General features: G+C 35.5%; 1 protein-coding gene across 3 annotated transcripts in view; it reads left to right on the forward strand.

Moving 5' to 3' along the window:
• NUP35 (nucleoporin 35) overlaps positions 1–25,251 on the forward strand; it is a 60,467-nt gene that overhangs the window by 17,559 nt on the left and 17,657 nt on the right. The gene's annotated exons all lie outside the window — the stretch shown is intronic.

Here is a 25,251-nt window from a genome sequence, read left to right on the forward strand (position 1 = left end):
GTGGTTCCCTTCCTAGACATTTTAGGAGCCTCCATACTGATTTCCATAGTGGTTGTACTTATTTACAACAGTATAAGACTGTTTTTTTTTTTCCACACCCTCTTAGGCATTTATTATTGTTTATATTCTTGTTGACAGCTGTTCTGACTGGTGTGAGATGAAATCTTAGTGTAGTTTTGATTTGCATTTCTGTAATTACTGTTGGTGTTGATCATTTTTTCATATATTTATTGGCCACTTGTATTTCTTTTGAGAAGTGTGTGTTTAGTTCATTTGCCCAGTTATTATTGTTTTTTACGGTGTTAAGTCTTTTGAGTTCTTTGTATATTCTGGATATTAATCTTCTGTCAAAAGAGTAGCTAGCAAAGCTTTTCTCCCATTCTTTAGGTTCTCTCTTCACATTCTTGTTTTCTTTGCTGTGCAGAAAGTTTTTTTTTTTTTTTTTTGGTTCTGGGGATTGAACTCAGGGGCACTCGACCACTGAGCCACATCCCCAGCCCTATCTTCTATTTAGAGACAGGGTCTCACTGAGTCGCTAAGTACCTTGTTGTTGCTGAGGCTGGCTCTGAACTTGTGATCCTCCTGCCTCAGCCTCCTGAGCTGCTGGGGTTACAAGCATGTGCCACTGTGCCAGGCCAGAAGCTTTTTAATTTGATGCCACCACATTTATTAACACGTGACATTATTTCCTGAGCTCTAGGGGTTCTTTTGAGAAAGTTGTTTCTTGTGCCCATCTTTTAGAATATTGACCTTACATTTTCTAGGAGTTGCAGTTTCATGTGTATTTCCTATGTCTTTGATCAATCTTGAGTTGACATTTGTGTAAGATGAGAGATAAGGATCTAGTTTCATTCTTCTACATATGGATGATTAGTTTTCCTAGTACCATTTGTTAGAAAGGCTGTTGTTTCTCCAGTGTATGTTTTTGGCACATTTGTGAAGTATCAGATGAATATATCTGTGTTGAGTTTGTCTCTGTGTCTTCTGTTCTGTACCATTGGTCTATGTATCTGTTTTTATGCTAGTACCATACAGTTTTTGTTACTGTAACTCTGTAGGATAATTTGAAGTCAGGTATTCTGATGGAAGCACAGAATTGCTTTGGTTATTTGGTGTATTTTATTCCAAATGAATTTTAGGATTGTATTTCTAGTTCTATGAAGAATGACATTGGTATTTTGATGGGGATTGCATTGAACGTATATATTACTTTGGTGCTATAACCATTTTAACAGTGTCATTTCTGCATATTCATGAACATGGGAGTCTTTCTGTCTTGTGTTTTCAATGTCTTTCCTTCGTGTTCTGAGTTTTCATTGTAGAGGTCTTTTACCTGCTTGGTTAGATTTATTCATAGGTATTTTTTTCAGTCTATTTTGAATGGAATTTCTCAGCAGATTCATTATTGGTACATAAGAAAGCTATTGAGATTTTCTCTGCATATATTGAAATAACTATGATTTTTGTTCTTAATTCTATTTATGTGAGTTACATTTATCAATTTGCATATGATTAATTATCCTTCCATCTCTGGGATAAAACAAACTTGGACATGATGTAAAAATCTTAATATGTTGTTGAATATGTTTTGCTAATACTTTAAAGGGTGTTTCCATCTGAGTTCATCAGGGATATTGGTCTGTATTTTTTATCCTTGATGTTTTGGTATGAGTGTGATACTGGCTTCATAGAATGAATTTGGAAGTAATTTCATCCCTTTCTGTTTCATGGGATAATTTCAGGAGTGTTGGCATTAGTTCTTCTTTAAAGGTCTGGTAGAATTCAGCTGAGAATCCATCTGGTCCTGGGCTTTTCTTTGTTGGGAGACTTTATTATCACTTCTGTTTCTTTCCTAGTTGCTGGTCTGTTTAGGTTTTCTACTTCCTCTTGATTCACTATTGACAGGTCATAGGTGTCAAGAAATGTATGCATTTCTTCTAGGTTTTCCAATTTATTAAAGTATAAGTTTTCAAAGTAGTCCCTAATGATATGCTGGATTTCTGTGGTATCTGTGGTGATTTCTCTATTTTATCACTAATTTTATTAATTTGAGTTTCACCATATTTCTTTTGGTTTATTTGGCTAAGTGTTTATCTGTCATTGCTTTCAGCTTTCATCTTATTTCATTACTTTTACTGGTTTTGGAATTGGTTTATGCTTGTTTTTTTTAAGGGCTTCAAGTTGTTTATTTGGAATCTTTTGAATTTTCTTGTGTAGGCACTCCTTATCTATAAATGTTCCTTTTAGAATTGCCTTCAGAATGTCCCAGGGTTCTGGTATGTTGTATCATTATTCTTGTTTGATTCTAATAATTTTGTAATTTCTTCTATTACTCATTTATTATTCAGAAGTGATTGTTAAATCTTCATGTGTTTATATAGTTTCTGTAGGTTTTTTTTGGTGTTAATTTTTAGTTTCATTTCATTATGACCTGACACAATGCAAGGAATTTTATTTATTTATTTATTTATTTGTATTGCTAAGAATTGTGTTATGGTTTAGATATGAGGTATCTCCCCAAATCTCTCTTTTGCCTCAATGCAAAAGGGTTTAGAGGTGAAATGAGTGGGTTATGAGAGCCTTAACGTAATCACTGAATTAATCCCCTGATAAGGATTAACTAAGTGGTAACTAATTGTAGGCAAGTAGGGTGTGGCTGGAGGAGGTGGGCCATTTGGGGTGTGCGTTTGGGGTTTATGTTTTGTCCTTGTTGAGCAGAGCTCCCTCTCTGCCTCCTGGTGCTGTGTCCTAGTGGCTTCCTCTACCATACTCTTCTGCCATGATGTTCTGCCTCTCTTCGAGCCCCAAGGAATGGAGCCGGCTATCTATGGACTGAGACTTCTGCTGCAACTGTGAGCTCCCAAACAAACTTTTTCTCCTTAAAATAGTTCTTTTCAGGTCTTTTGGTCATAGCAATGAAAAAGCTGACTAAAACAAATTGCTTTGTGGTCTAAAATATGGTCTATTTTGGAGAAGGTTTCATGAAGCAGCTGCATTCAGCTGTTGTTGGATAAAATATTCTGTAAATATTTAATACATTTGTGTTACAAACTTTTTTAGGTCTAAAGAGTCTTTACTGAATTTATGTGAAGATGAAGTATCTGTTGGTGAGAGAGGTGTGTTGAAATTGCCCACTGTTTTATTGTACTGGATCTCTCTGCAGCTTTAATTTGAGTAATGTCTGTTTTATGTTATTAGGTGCACCAACATTTGAGGCATAGATATTTATAATTGTTAAATCTTCTTGTTGGATTGTTCTCTTACCAGAATGAAGTAATCTTCTTTGTCTTTTCTGATTAATTTTGTCTTGAAGTCTGCTTTGCTGGATATCACAATAGCTACTCCAGTGTGTTTTGGGGCTCCATTTGCAAGGTGTATAAATTTCCATCCTTTTACTTTCAGCCTGTGACTTTTATTGTCTTTAAGGTGAGTTTCTTGCACACAATGTATAAGTTGGGTCTTGTTTTTTTTTGTTGTTTTTTTTTCTTTTTTCTTTTTTTATTGATTATTTAAAGCATTACATAGCTCATGATATATCATCTTTCATACATTTGACTCATATTGTGTTTTGAACTCCCATTTTCACCCCAAATACAGATTGCAGAATCACATCTGTTACATATTCACATTTTTACATAATGCCATATTAGTGACTGTTGTATTCTGCTACCTTTCCTATCCCCTACTATCCCCCCTCCCCTCCCCTCCCCTCCCATCTTCCCTCTCTACCTCCCCTGCTGTTGTTCAATTCTCTCCCTTTTTTTCCCCTCCCCCTTGCCCCTCATAACCTCTTATAATTTTATGTATCATTGAAGGTCTCCTACCATTTCCATATGCTTTCCCTTCTCTCTCCGTTTCTCTCCCCCCATTCGTCTTTGTTTACTGTAGTCTTTTCCTCATGCTCTTTCTTCCTGTTCTGTTCTTAGTTGCTCTCTTTATATCAAAGCAGACATTTGACATTTGTTTTTTAGGGCTTGGCTAGCTTCGCTTACCATAATCTGCTCTAATGCCATCCATTTCCCTGCAAATTCTATGATTTTGTCATTTCTTAGTGCTGCATAATACTCCATTGTGTATAGATGCCACATTTTTTTTTTATCCATTCATCTATTGAGGGGCATCTAGGTTGGTTCCACAGTCTAGCTATTGTGAATTGTGCCGCTATAATCATTGATGCAGCCTTATCCCTATAGTGCGCTCTATTAAGGTCCTCAGGGAATAGTCCGAGAAGTGCGATAGCTGGGTCAAATGGTGGATCCATTCCCAGCTTTCCCAGGAATCTCCATACTGCTTTCCAAATTGGCCTCACCATTTTGCAGCCCCACCAGCAGTGTACAAGTGTACCCTTTTCCCCACATCCCCGCCAACACTTGTTGTTGTTTGACTTCATAATGGCTGCCAATCTTACTGGAGTGAGATGGTATCTTAGGGTGGTTTTGATTTGCATTTCTCTGATTGCTAGAAATGGTGAGCATTTTTTCATGTACTTGTTGATTGATTGTATGTCCTCCTCTGAGAAGTGTCTGTTCAGGTCCTTGGCCCATTTGTTGATTGGGTTATTTGTTATCTTATTGTTTAATTTTTTGAGTTCTTTGTACATTCTGGATATTAGGGCTCTATCTGAGGTGTGGGGGGTAAAAATTTGTTCCCAGGATGTAGGCTCTCTATTTACCTCTTTTATTGTTTCTCTTGCTGAGAAAAAACTTTTTAGTTTAAGTAAGTCCCATTTGTTTATTCTTGTTATTAACTCTTGGGCTATGGGTGTCCTATTAAGGAATTTGGAGCCCGACCCCACAATATGTAGATCGTAGCCAACTTTTTCTTCTATCAGACGCAGTGTCTCTGATTTGATATCTAGCTCCCTGATCCATTTTGAGTTAATTTTTGTGGCTGGCGAGAGAAAGGGATTCAATTTCATTTTGTTGCATATGGATTTCCAGTTTTCCCAACACCATTTGTTGAAGATGCTATCCTTCCTCCATTGCATGCTTTTAGCCCCTTTATCAAATATAAGATAGTTGTAACTTTGTGGATTAGTCTCTTTGTCCTCTATTCTGTACCATTGGTCCACTTGCCTGTTTTGGTACCAGTACCATGCTGTTTTTGTTACTATTGCTTTGTAGTACAGTTTGACCTCTGGTATCGCTATACCTCCAGATTCACACTTCCTTCTTAGAATTGCTTTTGCTATTCTGGGTCTTTTGTTTTTCCATATGAATTTCATGATTGCTTTGTCTATTTCTACAAGAAATGCCGTTGGGATTTTGATTGGCATCGCATTAAACCTGTAGAGAACTTTGGGTAATATCGCCATTTTGATGATGTTAGTTCTGCCTATCCATGAACAGGGTACATTTTTCCATCTTCTGAGATCTTCTTCTATCTCTCTCTTTAGGGTTCTGTAGTTTTCATTGTATAAATCTTTCACCTCTTTTGTTAGGTTGATTCCCAAGTATCTTATTTTCTTTGAGGATATTGTGAATGGAGTGGTTTTCCTTATTTCCATTTCAGAGGTTTTGTTGCTGATATACAGGAATGCCTTTGATTTATGCGTGTTGATTTTATAACCTGCCACTTTGCTGAATTCATTTATTAACTCTAGCAGCTTCTTTGTAGACTCTTTTGGGTCTGTTAAGTATATTATCATGTCATCCGCAAATAGCGATAATTTAATTTCTTCTTTTCCTATTTTTATGCCTTTAATTTCTTTTGTCTGTCTAATTGCTCTGGCTAGTACTTCGAGAACTAAATTGAATAGAAGTGGTGATAGAGGGCATCCCTGTCTTGTTCCAGATTTTAGAGGGAATGCCTTCAGTTTTTCTCCATTTAGGATGATGCTAGCCTGAGGTTTAGCATATATAGCTTTTACAATGTTGAGGTAAGTTCCTGTTATCCCTAGTTTTTCTAGTGTTTTGAACATAAAGGGATGCTGTACTTTGTAAAATGCTTTTTCTGCATCCATCGAGATGATCATATGGTTCTTGTCTTTAAGTCTGTTGATGTGGTGAATAGCATTTATTGATTTCCGTATATTGAACCAGCCTTGCATCCCAGGAATGAATCCTACTTGATTATGGTGCACAAGTTTTCTGATATGTTTTTGTATTCGATTTGCCAGAATTTTATTGAGAATTTTTGCATCCAAGTTCATTAGAGATATTGGTCTGTAGTTTTCTTTCTTTGAAGTATCTTTGTCTGGTTTTGGGATCAAAGTGATGTTGGCCTCATAGAATGAATTTGGAAGAGCTCCTTCTTTTTCTGTTTCTTGAAATAGCTTGAAAAGTATTGGTATTAATTCTTCTTTGAAGGTTTTGTAGAACTCCACTGTATACCCATCTGGTCCAGGGCTTTTCTTGGTTGGTAGTCTTTTGATGGCTTCTTCTATTTCTTCCTTTGTTATTAGTCTGTTTAAATTGTGTGTGTCTTCCTGTCTCAATCTGGGCAAATCATATGCCTTAAGAAATTTATCGATATCTTCACTATCTTCTATTTTATTGGAATATATGGTTTCAAAATACTTTCTAATTATCTTCTGTATTTCTGCAGTGTCTGTTGTGATATTGCCTTTTTCATCCCGTATGTTAGTAATTTGAGTTCTCTCTCTTCTTCTTTTCTTTAGCATGGCTAAGGGCTTGTCTATCTTATTTATTTTTTCAAAGAACCAACTTTTAGTTTTATCAATTTTTTCAATGGTTTCTTTTGTTTCAATTTCGTTGATTTCTGCTCTAATTTTAATTATTTCTTGTCTTCTACTACATTTGCTGTTGTTTTGCTCTTCTTTTTCTAGGTTTTTGAGGTGTTGTGTGAGTTCATTTATTTGTTGGTTTTTTCTTTTTTTGAGGTAAGAACTCCAAGAAATGAATTTCCCTCTTAAAACTGCTTTCATTGTGTCCCATAGATTCCGGTATGTTGTGTCTGTATTATCATTTGACTCCAAGAATTTTTTCATCTCCTCCTTTATGTCTTCTACAACACATTGATCATTCAATAACATAGTGTTCATTTTCCATGTGATGTAGGATTTTTCCTTCCTTCTTTTATCATTGATTTCCAATTTCATTCCATTATGATCAGATATGGTGCATGGTATTATCTCCACGCCTTTATATTTACTAAGAGTTGCCTTATGGCATAATATATGGTCTATCTTTGAGTAGGATCCATGTGCAGCTGAGAAGAACGTGTATCCACTTGATGATGGTTGATATATATATTTTTTCCCAACCTTTTACCTTGAGCCTGTGTATGTCTTTTCCAATCAGATGTGTCTCCTGGAGGCAGCATATTGTTGGATTTGTTTTTTTAATCCATGTTACCAGCCTATGTCGCTTTATTGGAGAGTTTAAGCCATTAACGTTTAGAGTTACTATTGATATATGGTTTGTACTTCCTGCCATGTTTGATTATCTATCTCTTTTTTTTTTTCTAATTTAGTTTGTTTCTCCATGATTAGCTTTCCCCCCGTTCTCTGTCTTTACCGAGGCACTTCCCGCTGATGGTTTTGGTTATTGTTTTTCATTTCTTCCTCGTGTAGAGTTTTACTCAAGACGCTTTGCAATGCTGGTTTTCTGGCTACAAATTCTTTTAGCTTTTGTTTATCATGAAAGATTTTTATTTCATTGTCATATCTGAAGCTTAATTTGCTGGATACAGAATTCTTGGTTGGCATGCATTGTCTTTCTGTGTTTGAAATACGTTGTTCCAGGATCTTCTCGCTTTCAGCGTCTGTGATGAAAAATCCGTTGTTAACCTTATTGGTTTACCCCTAAATGTAATCTGCCTCTTTTCTCTTGTAGCTTTTAATATTTTCTCTTTGTTCTGTATATTGGATATCTTCATAACAATGTGTCTTGGCGTTGGTCTACTGTGATTTTGTGTGCTCGGTGTCCTGTATGCATCTACAGTTTGTATATCTGTTTCCTTTTTTATTTCTGGAAAGTTTTCTGTAATTATTTCATTCAGCAAGTAACTCATTCCCTTGGCATGAATCTCTGTGCCTTCCTCTATCCCGATGACTCGTAAGTTTGTTTTTTTTAAGTTATCCCAAATCTCTTGGATGTTTTTCTCGTGATTTTTTACCAGCCTATCTGAGTTGGCTAGAATCTTTTCAAGATGATATATTTTGTCTTCATTATCTGACGTTCTGGCTTCTACTTGCTCCACTCTGTTAGTGATACTCTCGATTGAGTTTTAATTTGGTTTATCGTTTCCTTCATTTCTAGAATTATTGTTTGATTTTTTTTATAATCTCTATCTCCTGATAAAGATGCTTAACTTCTTCTTTTAGCTGTTTATGTAATTCATTTTCAATGTGATCTTTAAGGTTCCTTTCCATCTGTCGAAGGTGTTCCTTGAGTTCTTTATATGGCCATTTTTCTGATGACTCCAGGTCCTCCTGAATATTTAGGCTGTCCTTCATTGTTTGTACTCCTTTCTTCCTTGCTTTTTTATGCTCATGATACTTCTTGTTCTGTTTGACTGCTGAGTTACTGTTTACTCTTATAAATTTATTTGATGCTTGGGAGGAGAGGTATTAGAAGGGAAGGGAAGAAGTCACTAAAGAGAGTGAGTGTAGGCAGGTAGAATTCAAGAAAGGGGGAATAAGAAAATTGAAAAGAAATGAAAAGACAAAAGAAAAAAAGTGAAAAGAAAGAAAGAAAAAATGAAAAAATAAAAATTTAAAACCAAAAAAAAATTATAATGATAATAAACAAATGGAAATTAAAGTTTAAAAAACAATAGTAATAATAATAGAATAAAAAGAATTAAAAAAATGAAACCATTAATAAGAAAGTTGAAGAGAAACAACATCAACAACAAAAAGTGAAAATAAAATTTAAAAAAAATACCAATAATAATCATTAAAAAAATAATAATAATATTAAATGCAGTCATAGAGCTCAATTAACTTCTCTTCCAGTAGGTGGGAACTGGGCGAGGCTTCTCTTCTTGATGGGTGTGAAGCAATCACTGTTCCTCAGCTCTTCTTCCCAGACTGTGCGGGTCTCCAATCCTGAGTGCCTAGGGCCTTCTCTTGTGGTTCCTCAAGCCAGGCCCCGCTCACCTGTGAAGCTCGCCACAATACTGGCTACACGCTGGGTCTGCTGCTCCTGGGAGCCCTGGGCACACCCTTTCTGTTTGCCTCCCTCAGACCCTAAGTTTGTAGCTCTTGGGGCTGAGGACCCCCAGCGAATTTGTTTGCCCTCAGGTAGCAACTCCCCTGGTAGCTGGTGCAAGGGACCTCTGTTGTCAGCAGAGGGATACCCTGGGTCAGACTATCCTGCTCAGTTGGCTTTTACCTCTTTGAGTTCAGGTGGGCCGACTAGTTATTTCAGTGGGATCATTAGTGCTGAGTCACTAGAAGCAGGCGAACCAGAACTAGAATGCAGCCCAATCCGGGCTCGGTCAGCTCAACAGTGCCTACTGGTCCTGAGCGAACAGTATTTTGACAGTTTACTTCTCCCTATGCTCGCGAAGCTGAAGGGGTTAGAGACTTGATCTCTCCGCGTCTGCCGCCATGTTGGATCACTTAGATTTTAAATTGTCACTCATCTTATCAGCCGTTTCATTTAACTCAGCAGCTCACTCGCGCCGTGAAGAGTCTGCTCTATGGTGCTCTGCGGGAGGTGGTGGTGGCGGCGGCGGCAGCTGACTTTTTTTCTTAAAAAGTGATTTATGAACTGAGGATCCATTTTAAGCCCTTCTTTATTTTTATTATATTTTATTATTAATCATAAATTGATAATAGATACATTTCATAAATAGTTAATGAAAAGATACCATATATAAATGAAAATTGTTTTTTACCTGTGGTGCACCATAAATACATGACAGCTTGTATCTATTACTGCATTCTCAATAGGCATAAATATTCTTTTTAATTGACTTTTGCTAATATCACTTGTCCTAGAAAGGACATTTTCATACAAATTGCCTAGTGAAGCTCTGATTAATGAATATTAAAATTATTATGAAAGCTTTCAAATGTGGAAAGCCAGGAAAAATGGTTCAATAAACTCCTATACTTATCACTTAGATTATCAGGATTTTACAATTGCTACATCTACTTCCTTTTTTCTTTACTGATTTAGTTTAAGGCAAATTTCATACACAATGTCAATTCATTTGTATAAACCAGTATGCATTTGTAAAAAGCTACTGCCTTATAGTGATACTATCACAATGAACATTAAAAATAATTACTTGATATAATCTCACTCATATTTTATTTTTACATTTCATTAATTTGTAAGTCTCTTTATATGTAATTATTTACACTAAAGATTCAAACAAGTATATATATATTTGTAGGCTGTACTTCTTAAGTCTCTTTTCAGATAAAGAGGTCTGCTAATTATTTTTTTTCTTATGCCGTTCACTGGTGTCTGATAGAATGCCTATATCTGTATTTGCCTCTTTGCTTTCTTTTGTTATTATAATTGTTGAATGAAATGTAGCTCTAGGAGTCTGATTAGATGCTGGTTCATCTCTTTTGATGAAAATGACTTCTTAGGTACTCCTATGCTCCTTCAGTTCCATCCCGTCAGGAGGTACAATGTCAATTTGTCCCATTCGTTGTAATAGTGAACTTGATCAGTAGTTTTTGGTAGGAATAGTTTGATGTCTTCCATTGAAAAGTTTCCCATCATCCTATGACCTAATGATTTCAGTCATTAAATATTGTGTTTCAATGATTTCTTATGAGTTGCAAAATGGCAATATTCTAATGTCATCACTCCTTCAATATTTATTAGGTGGAATTCTCCCATAAGGAAAAAGCTTATTGTGATTAAATAGAACTTTCATAAATGTTTTGATACAATATAGAGATATTGCATTGATATTTTTGATATGGTATTTGGATAATATATTTTATATTTTTATGAATGTGCCTACATTTATCCTCTGATTCAACATTTAGACTAATGATGACTTTTATTGGAGACTTACTTGATCATGAATTCAGCTACATTCTGATACTATAATTTCAAAATGCATTAAAAGAAATTCTAGTTTTGCCATTGGTGTATTGTTTCCCTATGATTTTATTTGTAGAACTGTTTGCATATCTATCACTTTTTCCTTCTTAGATACAAGGTGAAAAGCAATCATCCTTAGCTTATTGCCATAATGCTTATTCAAAGGGATATGGAAACCAGATTAATTGGACATATTAGCATCTATCATTTTTCTGTTTTGCCTACCAGCTGTCTCTTTATGGAAGGAAATATCCAACATCTTTGCACCGCTGCTCCTAAAGCAGCTCTGCTAACAGATGGTGCCTTGAAGGAATCCCATAGTTCATCATTAAATGTGGGTGTCAAAATTTCTGAACATGTTGTGAGGAAAATTGTTTAATTTTTTCCATTCTTTGGTACTAACGCAGTTAAAAAGAAAGTATTGTAGATTAGTTAGGAAAAAAACTGTGAAAAATCTGCTGGATCTCTGTTCAGAGAGCTAAATTTTATGGTTCTAGCAAGTGTGGTTGGTTATCCCTTACTTCTTTAAAGTCAAACTTTGAAGAAAAACTGCTTTTTCTTGGTACCATCATTGTCCTTAAAAAAATGGGCGATTATATATTTGTTTGAAATCGTTATAAGGTTATCACAGATAAATGATATTTGAGATAGAATAATGTTCTACAAAAACTTTTTATTGAAGTTGTTGACAAAAGTAAGTTGACAGAAGTCAAATGGATGGCTTTTAGAAAAAGTTAAATGGTACCACATAATAAAAGGGTTTAAAATGAAAGTGCACGGATATTAACTGAATTGTTTACTTTTTATGCCAATGTTTTATTCTTATGAATTTACTGGGCTTTCCATACTGGTCATTAGTGTACAAATGAAATGTAGCAAGCATTTTCTTCTCATAGTCTCTGTACATGCTATTTCCTCAGCTTGTGATATTTTTCTCCCAGTGGTGGTTTTGTTCCATATTTATTCAGGTCAAATGTCATTTCTGGAGAGAAAGTTTCCTTAGACAGGTCTATCACTCTCTGTTCCCTTACTTTACTTGATTGTTCTTCATAGTTCTTAAAATTGTTTATTATTAAATGTCTTTTCTGTGAGAATGTGAGCTTCATGAGTCTACTGTACTTTCTGAAACATAGTCAGCATGTATATGAGTTAGAATTATTTTTTTGCTTCTGGATTCCAGAAGTAGTGAGGAGACACTTTAAATATAGAATCTTTACTGATACTTTACAAGAATCCTAAGTGTCAATAGACACAGGGTTGGGATAGAGTCTCAAGACTTTAGTCTGCACTGCCAGCTTTGGTGTGTTCTTGTTTTGACCTTTTATGTTTTAACTCATGCACATGAGATGGCTTCTGCAGTTCTAGGCATTATGTTTATGAGCTAAGCAGAAAGAGCAGGGAAAGGGTGATATTAGCAACATTTGTCACTTTTATCATTTGGCATCAGAGATGTTTCCAGTAAGTCTCTAGCAGACTCATGCTTATATCTCACTGAATAGCACTGTTATATAGCCACTGCTGGCTGAAAGGGAGTCCAGAAGGTGAATACTCACAATATCCAAATACAGCAGCAGACATAAGCAAAAGGAAGGGAGTTTGGCAGTAGTTGCTAGGAGAGCTAGCTACTAGAATCTATAATAGTAGTAAGAAAAAAACAACAATAATCCATTGAATGCATAAGTGAATATTAGACAGCACAAGTTGCCTTAGCTCAAAATGCAAGAAATTGCTCAAGTTTTTGTTTATCAATATTAACATCTATTAGGAACTTGGAGTTTTGAGTATTTTGGTAAGTAAACTTAAGGAAAGTATGGTTCACGGAAATCAAGAGCAATGAAATATATAAAAAAACGATATAACAAGAAATAAAATAATAAAATAAAAAGTGAAAAATAATAGTAGTATGTGGTCATTGTTTATAAAGGACAGATTCCTAGGGAGGTCCTATAAGTTTGTAATTAAATGACTCAGCAAACCTGGAATCTAGGCCATTTAGGTGAGTTATTTAATTTCTCTAAGCCTGAGGGTTTTTTTTTTTTGTCTTTAAAATCATAATCAAATTCATTGGTAACTAAAAAACTTAGATTAGAAGATATAGGCAAAGTAGTATAGTCTAGTACCTAGCAGGTTACTGAACAAAAAGCCCAAAATTTGTATATACAACTAAGTAAAAACATTACAGTTATCCAGATTTCTATTTCATTATCTTACCTATTCTAAAATAATATTCTGATTGACGTGATACTTACCTTCTTAACCTCTCAATGAAAATCTAATCCTATTTCCATGATTCTTATATACTTATTTTCAAAACAGAAAAATACTTGAGTTTATTATCAGGCAATCTTAAGATTAATATTGCCTAAAAGAACAAATGACTTCAAAAAGAACAAATGTCTTCAGTAGTATAAATTATGAAATTTTATGAGACTAATACAAAACTGTGGTCTATTATTAGTTTTTTTTTTTTTTTTTTTGTGTGTGTGTGTGTGTGTATATGTGCGTGGTGTATTAGTTACGATGCTTAGAAGTTGAATGCCACCCGAACAATGTGCATTACAGTCTCTTCTGCAGGCATGTCTATCTTGATATAGTGCTGACTCTGTTATTCTTGCATCTAATATATTCAAGTTGGCATGGAAGTGAAAGACATAATTCTCATTACATGAGCTAAGCCAGGCAGCAAGGGAAACAAGCCTGACTAAATGCCTGGATTTCACCCAGTGGTGCAGCAAACTAATGTTGTTTCTGAAAATGAAAACCGTGTCTGTATTTGTCAGCTGGGAATGTCCAGGGCTTTAGAGAAAGTATGCAATCAATGGAGGATACTGTTCACTAAGTTAACCCCTTTTCATTTGAGAGCACTGAGACGAGGTTCTCTGAATAATAAAGGTGCTTGTTGTTAATGACACAGAATGCTTTAGTGAATTTATGCTGAAGGACACATCGTATGACATTTTTGTTTTTAACTCAATGTATTTCTTGGCAGCAGCAGCTAATAAAATTACATTAAAAAAACAAAAAACAAAAGACAAGTGCCAGAAACTGTTCAAATACCTCTTGTAGGTCAATCATATCATCTATAGCTAAAAAATTGGCACATTTAAGAACTTTAGTTGTCTTTCCTAATTTACTATAAACTTTAAACATGATCTATTTTTTTGTGATTAAAAAATTATTCCACTATATTTGTGGTTAAAATTATTTGTATTGTAGCTGGTCATAGTGGCACATGCCTGTAATCCCAGCAGCACAGGAGGCTAAGGCAGGAGAATTGCAAGTTCAAAGCTAGCTCAGCAATTTAGTGAGACCCTGTCTCAAAAAAAAAAAAAAAAATTTAAAATGGGCTTAGGACTTGTTTCAGTGGTTAAGCACTGCTGGTGCAATCCGTAGTACTGGGGGTGGGGGTGATTACTCATATTTTAAGTACTGTTCTGACTTTGACATATCACATCACAATTACACATTTCTATTTCCTTCTCTGCTTAAAAGCTTTTCCATCTTGCTTCTCACCATCCTCCCCCATTACGTGTGCATAGTTATTTATTAATATAAATGATAGCTCAAATGCCTCTTATCAATACTTATTAGAAAAGTAGCATTTATATTCTTTATCACAGTAAAAGCTGGTCTTCACAGGAGGCATCACAATACCAGACCTTAAAGTAAACTACAAAGCTATAATAACAAAAATGGCATGGTATTGGCACCAAAATAGACATGTAAACCAATGGTACAGAATAGAAGACACAGAGACAAACCCACATAAATACAGTTATCTCATACTAGACAAAGGTGCCAAAAACATACATAGGAGAAAAGATAGCCTCTTCAACAAATGGTGCTGGGAGAACTGGAAATCCCTATGCAGTAAAAGGAAACTAAACCCCTTTCTCTCACCATGCACAAAACTGAACTCAAAGTGGATCAAGGACCTAAGAATTAGACCAGAGAAACTACACCAAACAGAAGAAAAAGTAGGCCCAAATTTTCACCATGTCTGCTTAGGAACTGACTTCCTTAACAAGACTTCTAAAAGTCAAGAAATAAAATCAAGAATTAATAAATGAAGTAGATTCAAAGTAAAAAGCTTTCTTTTCAGCAAAGGAAAAGATCAATGAGGTGAAGAGAGAGCCTAGATTTTCGGAGCAAATTTTTGCCACATGCATGTCACAGCACTAATCTCTAGGATATATAAAGAACTGAAAAAACTTAACACCAACCCCCCCCCCCCCCAAACAACTCAATCAATAAATGAGCTAAGGAGCTGAACAGACACTTCTCAGAAGAAGATATATAATCAATCAACAACTATATGAAAAAATGTTCAACATCTCTAGTAATTAGAGAAATGCAAGTCAAAAGAACTCTAAGATTTCATCTCATGACAGTAAGAATGACAGTTATAAAGAATACAAACAACAATAGTGTTGGCAAGGATGTGGAGGGAAAGGCACACTCATACATTGCTGTTGGGACTGCAAATTGGTGCAACCAATCTAGAAAAGATTATGGAGATTCCTTAGAAAACTTGGAATGGAACCACCACTTGTCTCAGCTATCCCACTCCTCTGTCTACATCCAAAGGACTTAAAATCAGCATTCTATAGTAACATAGCCACATCAATGTTTATAGCAGCTCAATTCACAATAGTTAAACTGTGGAAGCAACCTAGATGTCCTTCAATAAATGAAAGGATAAAGAAACTGTGGTAAATACACACAATGGAGTATTATTCAGCCTTAAAAGAGAATAAAGTCATGGCATTTGCAGGTAAGTGGATGGAGTTGGAGAATATCATCTTAAGCAAAGTAAGCCAATCCCCCCAAACCAAAGGGTGAATGTTCTCTCTGATAAGTAGATGCTGACCCATAATGGGGGGCAGGGCATGGGAAAAATGGAGGAACTTTGATTGGGCAAAGAGGAGGGAGGGGAGGGGATGGGAGGGACCATGGGGGCAGGAAAGATGGTGAAATGAGATGAACATCATTTCCCTTGGTACATGTATGACTGCATACATGGTGTGGCACTACATCATGTACAACCAGAGAAATGAAAAGTTGTGCTGCAGTTGTGCTGAATGAATCAAAATGCATTATGCTATCATATATACCTAATTAAAATAAAAAACTGGTCTTCAAAATTTCTTGTGTTTTAAAAATATGGAACAATGCCACAAATGAATAGTGTGGGAGAATAATTAATTATGCATAAATTTCCAATACTGGCGGTAGGATTAAGACTTTACCTGTTTGGGCAGATTGCATCTCATATTACTTTAATAAATCTTTTCTCTTAATTTACTAAGAGAACATTGAAACTCTCCTTTCTAAATAAAGTCTTCTGGGGATGTCATGTATAATTAGTAACATAATGAGCATTTCTCTCTAGAAAATGGGAAAGACACAGATGTTTTTTGACATCTTTAAAAAGATCCCCAAATTTTTATCTTTTTGGAATATAAAGTGTTTGTGGAATTATCATGACAGGTCACCCATGCACTCTGGAAGTCTCAGAGTAATTGTATGATTCAATGGTTAAAAAGAACACTCTTACCATTCTTTGGGGTTTACTGAAATCAAATGTCAACATAACCCTAGCATGTCTGACTTTCATTTGAGTTCTGTGTTCTGAAGGGCTATATCCCTGGCTTTGTAGCAGTATCTCTATTGTGTTTAGTATTCAGAAATCTTTGGCTGGTTTTTCTAAAATTTATATTTTATGATGGAGCTTGGGAGTGGTTGGAAGGATGTAGTTTAGTTATGTACTTAGTCATCCTTATTTTTTTAAAGGGGGGAGAGAGAGAGAGAGAGAGAGAGAGAGAGAGAGAGAGAGAGAGAGAGAGAATGAGAATATGGATTTTTTTTTTTTTTTTTTTTGTAGAGGGACACAACACAATGCCTTTATTTTTTTATGTGGTGCTGAGATCGAACCCGGGTCCTGCCTGTGCTAGGTGAATGCTCTACTGCTGAGCCACAATCCCAGCCCAAGTCATCCTTATTTTGATCAACAAACATTTATTGAGGAGTACCTACACTAATCCTTGGGCTCTGTTGAGCCTGGTAATCTATTATTTCTCTCAATTATGCTTTCTCATTGTGAATTCATGAAGGGTTGACTTGAGAACTTGTAGGAAGTTGTGCACAAGGTGGATGCTTTAGGACCTTTTCCTGGCAATTCCAGCTGATGTGAAGATCACAGGAAGGAATAAGTATAAATTATTGTGTGTGGTATGAAAATAAGTCTTAAGGAGATTGAATTATTTTGTGGGTTTGATATTGGATATTCTCACTTAAGATTCTGAGAAATATGCACGGGCATAGAACCTACTACATTTTAAGTACCTAAGAAAAAGATAAAGCCTAAAAAAATCAGAATGCTGGTATCCCTCATAGTCAAATATATATTTTTGGTTTGTTTTTTGTTTGTAGGCTCTCAGCAGTAACTATTTAAAAAGCTCTGTGACATCCCATCTTGCCACTTGTGTCTGTTTACCTTAGAGAATCTCTTTAGGCTTTGCCTTGGAGACCCAGTCATTCCCTTTGCCTGTACTTTGTAGACATTTTGCTTTAGATGTAGTTCTTTCTCTTTCTGAAACCTTTATTTCCTGAGAGCACCTTCACAGGAACTTAGATTTCCTGTGTCCTGGAAACACTGATTTGAGACAAAGACCTGGGTCTATGCCTGTCCTTCTGGGCTCAAATTAGCCAAACAATAAGCCTATATCGATGGACATAAATGTAAAATAGACTAACTTCATGTCTTCACAAAATCATTTTATTCAAATATTGAAATATTATTTCAATAATTGACATTCATGCTCTGGTGAGGAACTTTGGGTTTGCCAGAGCTTTTTTTTCCTTTCTCATTATCTTACAGTTTTGAAAAGTTTTAAGACAAAATTTAATCTTTAAAAGAATTATCTGAGATTTTAATATAACTGCATCAAATTATATCCTATGTCAAAACGTATCCTATAAAACTAAAAAGAATAAAATTTAAAAAAGAAAAAATATAACTACATCAATTCTGAAAGAATAATCTTTTAGAAACTGGCCTACCTGTAGTTTGCCTGCATGTGCCAAAATCCATTAAAATGATATGAGGAATAAGTATGAAGAGCCAAGTTTCCAAGCGCTTATTATTGTGTAGTATGAGCCAAAACAAAGCTCTTTAAAATGAAACAGATGTATTTAATAATAGAATGACAAGAACAATAGGAGTCACAGCAAAAGATAAGCAGAGAACAGGTGGCAATAAACTCTAACTAGTGTGCCAAATGGAGGTTGGTGATGTTAGTAAATCACAAGTATCAATCAATATGGGAACTCTCATAGCATATCATTCTCCTGGAGAAAAAAAAAAAACCCTGATAGGACAACTTTCTGTAAGGGTTATTGTTATCGCTGCACATCCTCTGTTCACAGAATACTGACTGAACTTATCAGCAAAAAATACCGAGTGCAAGTACTTGTTGATTTGCTTTATAATAATTCCATTCAGATATCACTTAAATATAAATTTTGCTTAAAGAAAGTATACAGTTGTTATGGTTTGGATATGAGGTGTCTCCCAAAAGCTCACGTGTGAAACAATGCAAGAGGTTTCAGAGGAGAAAGGACCAAACCCCGAGTCTTAATCCGATCAACAAATTAATCCCAGATGGGATTAACTGAGTGGCAACTAGAGGCAGGTGAGGTGTGGCAGGAGAAAGTGGTTCATTGGGGGTGTGGCTGTGGGGTATATATTTTGTATCTGGAGCTAGAGTCTCTCTCTTCTTCTTGATCATCATGATGTAAGCTGCTTTCCTCTCCCACCCCCTCGGCCATGATGTTCAGCCTCACCTGGAATCCCAAGGAATGGAGCCCGCCTTCTCTGGACTATGACCTCTGAAACTGAGCCCTCAATAAACTTTTCCTCTCCTACAGTTGTGCCAGTCAGATCCTTTATTCACAGCATCGAAAAAGCTGACTACAACAACAATTCAAAGATTTTTAGTATATTCAGTCATGCAACCATCATCATAATCGAGTTTTGAACATTTTCTTCATTTTATAACATCGTCTATGTCCATTTAGCAGACATCCACCATTTGCCCCCCCAATTTTTTCCAGAGTTAGGCAACCACAGTCTGCTTTCTGTCTCTGTAGATTTGCCTATTCTGGATGCTCCATGTAAGTGGAATTATAATATGTATTTTTCTGGGACTGTCTTCTTTCACTTGATGACATAATATTGTAGTGTATATAAAAAGCACTTCACTCCTCTTTATTATGGAATAATATTCTCTTGTATTGACGTATCACTTTTTACTTAACAGTTGATGGATTTGGAGGAAAATGCTGGACAGAGATGCATTCCTCCTGAATAAAATGGAAGCATAAATTTAAAGTTGAGCTCTAACTTATTTAGAGAGTGAGTGAAATAGTTGAATAAAGGAGTGGAAAATTGAAACCAGAGTTGTAAAAAATCATTGTTTTTTTTTAAAAGAAAACAAATATCAAATACTTATTTTAAAAATTTCTACAGTGTTGATAGGTTCTCTGCAATGTTATGTCTAAATCTCTCTTGAAGCCAATCACTGACAACTGACATGTTGTATTGACAGGAGAAGGAAATCAAGGAGATAGTATTGTATTCAGTTGTATTCCATGTTTGACTTGACACCAGTAAGCAAGACTTCAGGAATTATAGAAAGCAGAAAAGAGAACAACAACTCAGGAGAAGCAGGAAATTAGAGATACCTGGAAGATTTAGGAAGGCGCCGAAAATCCTACAGGCCATGGAGTTACGGTGATATTCATCTACAGCTTTAGATGCAGGGAAGCCCTGGTTGGCATGCAAGAGCCACCACAATATATGACTCTCTACTATGAAATGTAACTAAAACTAAAAAATATATAAATAAGTGGGGTCATTAAAAAATTCTTTCATGTGCAGACACTGTAATCCCAATGACTAGGGAGGCTAAGGCAGAAGAATTGCAAGTTTGAGGCCAGCCTCAGAAACTTAGTGAGACCCTGCCTCAAAATAAAAAAAATAAAAACAAGGACTGGAATTAGCTCAGTAGCAAAGAACCCTTGGGCTCAGTACCCAGTACCGGAAACAAAACAAAACCGCATTCTTTTTAGGGTATACAATTTCAGTCATCACTAAGCGTTCATTGATCTGTTTTTGGTTTTGGAAGAATAGGAAAATGAAGGGAGAAGAAAGGGAATATATAACTGCCCATGTTCAAAAGTAAGACTCTGCAGTTTTAAAACACATGCTACTATATTCAGAAAAGGTTTTTTAAAATGCTCACCATCGCTAGCAGTCAGAGAAATGCAAATCAAAACCACCCTAAGATACCATCTCACTCCAGTAAGATTGGCAGGCATTATGAAGTCCAACAACAACAAGTGCTGGCGAGGATGTGGGGAAAAGGGTACACTTGTTCACTGTTGGTGGGACTGCAAATTGGTGCAGCCAATTTGGAAAGCAGTATGGAGATTCCTTGGAAAGCTGGGAATGGAATCACCATTTGACCCAGCTATTCCCCTTCTGGGTTTATTCCCTAAAGACCTAAAAAGAGCATGCTACAGGGACACTGCTACATCGATGTTCATAGCAGCACAATTCACAATAGCAAGACTGTGGAAGCAACCTAGATGCCCTTCAATAGAGGAATGGATAAAAAAAAAAAATGTGGCATTTATAGACAATGGAGTATTACTCTGCATTAAAAAATGACAAAATCATAGAATTTGGAGGGAAATGGATGGCATTAGAGCAGATTATGCTAAGTGAAGCTAGCCAATCCCTAAAAACCAAATGCCAAATGTCTTCTTTGATATAAGGATAGCAACTAAGAACAGAGTAGGGAAGAAGAGCATGAGAAGATGACTAACATTAAACAGGGATGAGAGTTGGGAGGGACAGGGAGAGAGAAGGGAAATTGCTTGGAAATGGAAGGAAACTCTTAGGGTTATACAAAATTATATACAAGAGGAAGTGAGGGGAAAGGGAAAAATAATACAAGGGGGAGAAATGAATTACAGTAGAGGGGGTATAGAGAGAAGAGAGGAGGGGAGGTGAGGGGAGGGGAGGGGGATAGTACAGGTTTTCCATGCTAAATTTGTCAGGTATGTTTCTTTTTCTGTTTGTATTATCCCTCCCCTTCATGGTGAACCATTGCTACTTCTGCTGCTGCAGTTGGCTCTAGTTTATCTTTCTTGTTCTTTTTTTTCAGTGCATCTGAATTTCTGAGTCTCAAAGAGACTCTCTGATATTGAATTTCAATGAATTCCCTCTTTCACCCATCTCGCTTGGAAGCCCTACTCCTGCTGTTCGAATTCTGAGCCATAAAGCAATTGGAAATGCAGACTTCCTTTTATATGCCATTTTGAATCTCTGCATACTTAATGTTTGAATTGTTTCCTTAGTTACTCAACATCGTGTAATCAAAAAATTGGGAAGAAAAGGAATACTCACCCTAAATAATAAAGATGTTATGAGAGAGTATTAAGGCATAATAGCTATGAATCTAAATGCCGTTGAGTACGAATAGCCACTGATTATATCTATTTTTTTTGAAGATCAGTGACATTTTTATCACCACTAGCATCATCGTTAGCACACAGTTCTTCATCTATATATTCATTTGTTTATAATCCCATTGAATTTTTCCAGCAAGATTTGAACATCTAATCATGTATCAGGCTCCTGAAAATAGTGAACAGGATAATTCTTGCTTTTATGGAGCTTAAATTTATTTATAGGATTTACATGTATAAACAAAATAAGCCAATTATGAAGTTTATTAGAAGGAAATACATGTTATGAAGGAAAAATTTAACAGCAAAGGGGAGTGGGGACTTATAGTTTTAATTAGAGTAGCATATTAGCTTTGCATTGCTGCCTTAATAAATTGCATAAATTTAATAATGACTTCAACAACACTGTATTATTTTATGATTCTAGAAGTCAGAGTTTTGAAATAGGTCGTATTGGGCTAATCATGGTGTTGATAGTTCTTTGTTAATTTCTGGAGGTTCTTGGGGAACAATTCTTTTTTTTTTTTGCCTTTTCTGTTTCTAGAGGCTCCTCACATTTCTTGGTTCATGATCCCTTTTCTCCATCTTCAGTCAGCAATTTCACATCTCTGGCCATTCTTTTGTAGTCACATCTCCCTCTTTCTCTTTTAAGGACCACTGTGAATATTTTGGGGACTTTCTGGATTATCCAGGATAATTTCCCTCTTCTAAGCCAGCTAATTAATTAGTAGCCTTAATACCATCTGCAATTGTAATTCCCTTTGCCTTATAATATAGCATAGTCATAGGTTCTTGGGATTAGGTTATGGACATTTTTGATGGGCCATTATTCTGCCTGCCACAGGCAAAGTAACATTTGCTCAAAAACATGAACCAAGTGAGGAAGGTAGGGAAAGTATTCTAGACAGAGGGAATAGCTGGTACCTGAGTGCATTTGGGGTGTTCAAGGAAAATGAGGTAGGTATGACTGAAATGGAAATGAGTAGAGGAGAGGAGTAGAAAATGAGATGAGAGAGGTAATGGGGAAAGGTGTGTTGCAGGTCCTGGAAGGTCATTGAAACATCTGATTTTTTACCCAGAAAAGTTGGACAACAATTAGAAGGAGATTGCTTCTGTGGGAAGAGTAGTTTGGGGACTGAGGGTTAAAGTCAAAACAGAGATAGTATCAGAAATTACAGCAGTAATTCAAGAGATGGTGACATTAAAAAAAAAAGGAGAACATTATAACAAAACAAGTGGTATTTAAGAAACAGTAGTAAGACAATAGATTTAAAATCAAGTCAACAGTTAACCTTGCATAAATGCTCCAATTAAATGGCGGATTGTCAGAATTGATAACCAAAATAATTTCCCACTAAAAGTTGGGTCTTTGGGTTGGTTCTCCAAGTCCAGGTTTCTTTAAATAGTCTGAGAGCCCTTACTGGAAATGTCCTTAAAGACTAGATTTCTTCTAACAGTGTACTGAAAGCTTGCTAGTGTCTTTTTTTATTTTAAACATTCCTCTGTCCAGTTCCTGATACTAAAGCCACATTTACATTTTTAGGTCCCTTTTAACAGCAGCACTTGGCTTGTGCTAAGATCTGTAGTCATTTTCTATTACTGCCATAACAAATTACCAAGAACCTAGTGGCTTAAACCAACACAACTTTATTATTTCACAATTTCTATAGGTCAGATGTCCAGGTACTGCTTGGGTTTTGGCTTGGAGCTCAGTGTCAGGATGGTGGTTATTTAGTTTAGAAGTTCTGGGGATGAATCTTCTTAAAAAAACTCATTGAGGGTATTGGCAGAAATCAGTTCCATATGGTGACTGTTACCTCATTCCTTAACTTGTTCTCTTCTTCATCTTCAAAGGCAGTAGTTGCAGATCATGTCATTTTTTATGCTTCATATTTCTCTGACTTGACTTTTCTGCCTTCTATCACTGTTAAGGGCTCATTTGATTACACTGGACCAATGGAATAATCTAGGATAATTTTTTAGTTTAAGATCCAGTGATATTAATAAAATTCCATCTGTAAAGTCCCATACTAGTGTTTAGTTGAATTTCTTGTCAGCCAGATCCAGGGATACAATTTTGGAGCATCTTAATAAATCTGTCTACTGTGTACAGGTGGCCCTCTATATTTGTATGTTCAGCTAACCACGGATTGAAAATACTTGGGGCAAAAAATTGCATCTGTACTGAACATGTATGGATTTTTTTGGTTATTATTCCCTATTCAATACACTGTAATAACAATTTATGTAACATTTATGTTGTATTTGTTATAAGAAATCTATGGATGATTTAGAGTGTAATGGGAGATTGTGTGTAGTCTTTTTGTAAATACTACACCATTTTATATGAGGGTTTTGGCATTTTGGTATCCTTGGGAGTGTCATGGGACTAATTCTCCTCTGATACTGAAGGATTAGTATGTATTGTGATCAGAATTCTAGAATGTTATCTCAGCCTTTTCAACTACATAATTGAGGTGGAATTAGTTCCAGTCTTAACAACCTTAACAGCCTTAACTTGATAAAACTCCTGTAATGAGTAGGTAGGTAACAGTGTGTTGTTATATACACAGATAGAGACTATTCAGTTGTTTAATGGATTCATAAGTAATCCTAGGGCCATTGGGAATGGAAAAGCATTGTATTAGTTCATTTTTTTATTGCCAATAACAATACTGCAAAGTAAATAAGTTATAAAAGAAAGAAGTTTATTTTGGCTCACAATTTTGGTCCAGTGTTATACATTTTATGTTTAAAGGCTCTGTTTACTGGAAAATAAATTTTCTTATTGTTGTCAAGTAGAACACAGGATTAAAGTTAAATATCTTTTTATTAACTTTTTTCCTAATACTTCTGTGAGGTTTTTATAACTATAGAAATCATTTAGGAAAGTACAAAAACTGTGATCGGAAAAGTATACCTGTCATAAATTGGCCACTGGGAGCCACTGCTGCTTCTACTTTGAATTTAATTTGTGTATAGAAAATCTTAACAGGGCATAAATGAAAAAGTATTTTTTAAAGATCTGACAGATGTGAGACTAAAGCTAGATATAGGAAAGGGGCATTGACTTGAGAAAATTGAGGGGAAAAACCTAGTGTTCACTTAGCTTTTTTTAGTTCCTAATATTTAGTGTTAAATAAGTGAGAGTTTCTTATATAATTTATAAATTTTCTGAGATTGGTAGCTTTTATGAAGATATTTCCTGGGATACAATGGCATGACTGTTACTTGTTTTTTTTGTATCCAATAAGGAGTTTTTTTTTTTTCCCTTTAAAATCTGTAACTCATGTTAAGATCTCTTTTAGGATCTTAATTCTGGAAAACTTTTTGTCATTTGACAAAATAAGAAATTGGAATTAAAGAATATTGTAGATTCTTTTTACCATGGTCTTTTATTGCCCCTGGTAAAGAAGATTGAATATGTTTGCTTCATTTTCTCCATTTTCTCCCTTATTTTTCTTTTACTGCAATTAAATTTTCCTCTGCCACTGCTGCTGCCTCCTCAATTTTTTTATAAATTCTTTTCCTTATTTATTAGCTCTGTCAGCTGTCTTCCTAAATGATACACCATTTATTAATGAACTAGAATCTTTGTCTTAGCATATTGATAACAGGTTAAATATCTTATTAACTGATATAGCACTTTCTGGCAGCTTTCTTTCTTTCTTTCTTTTTTTTTTGCTGAATCTCGAGGTCTGATAGTGTTCCCAGAAGTGGGGAGAAAAGAGACTCT

Source organism: Spermophilus citellus (assembly GCF_964194105.1).
Source record: "Spermophilus citellus genome assembly, chromosome: 11".
Taxonomy (NCBI): Eukaryota; Metazoa; Chordata; class Mammalia; order Rodentia; family Sciuridae; genus Spermophilus; species Spermophilus citellus.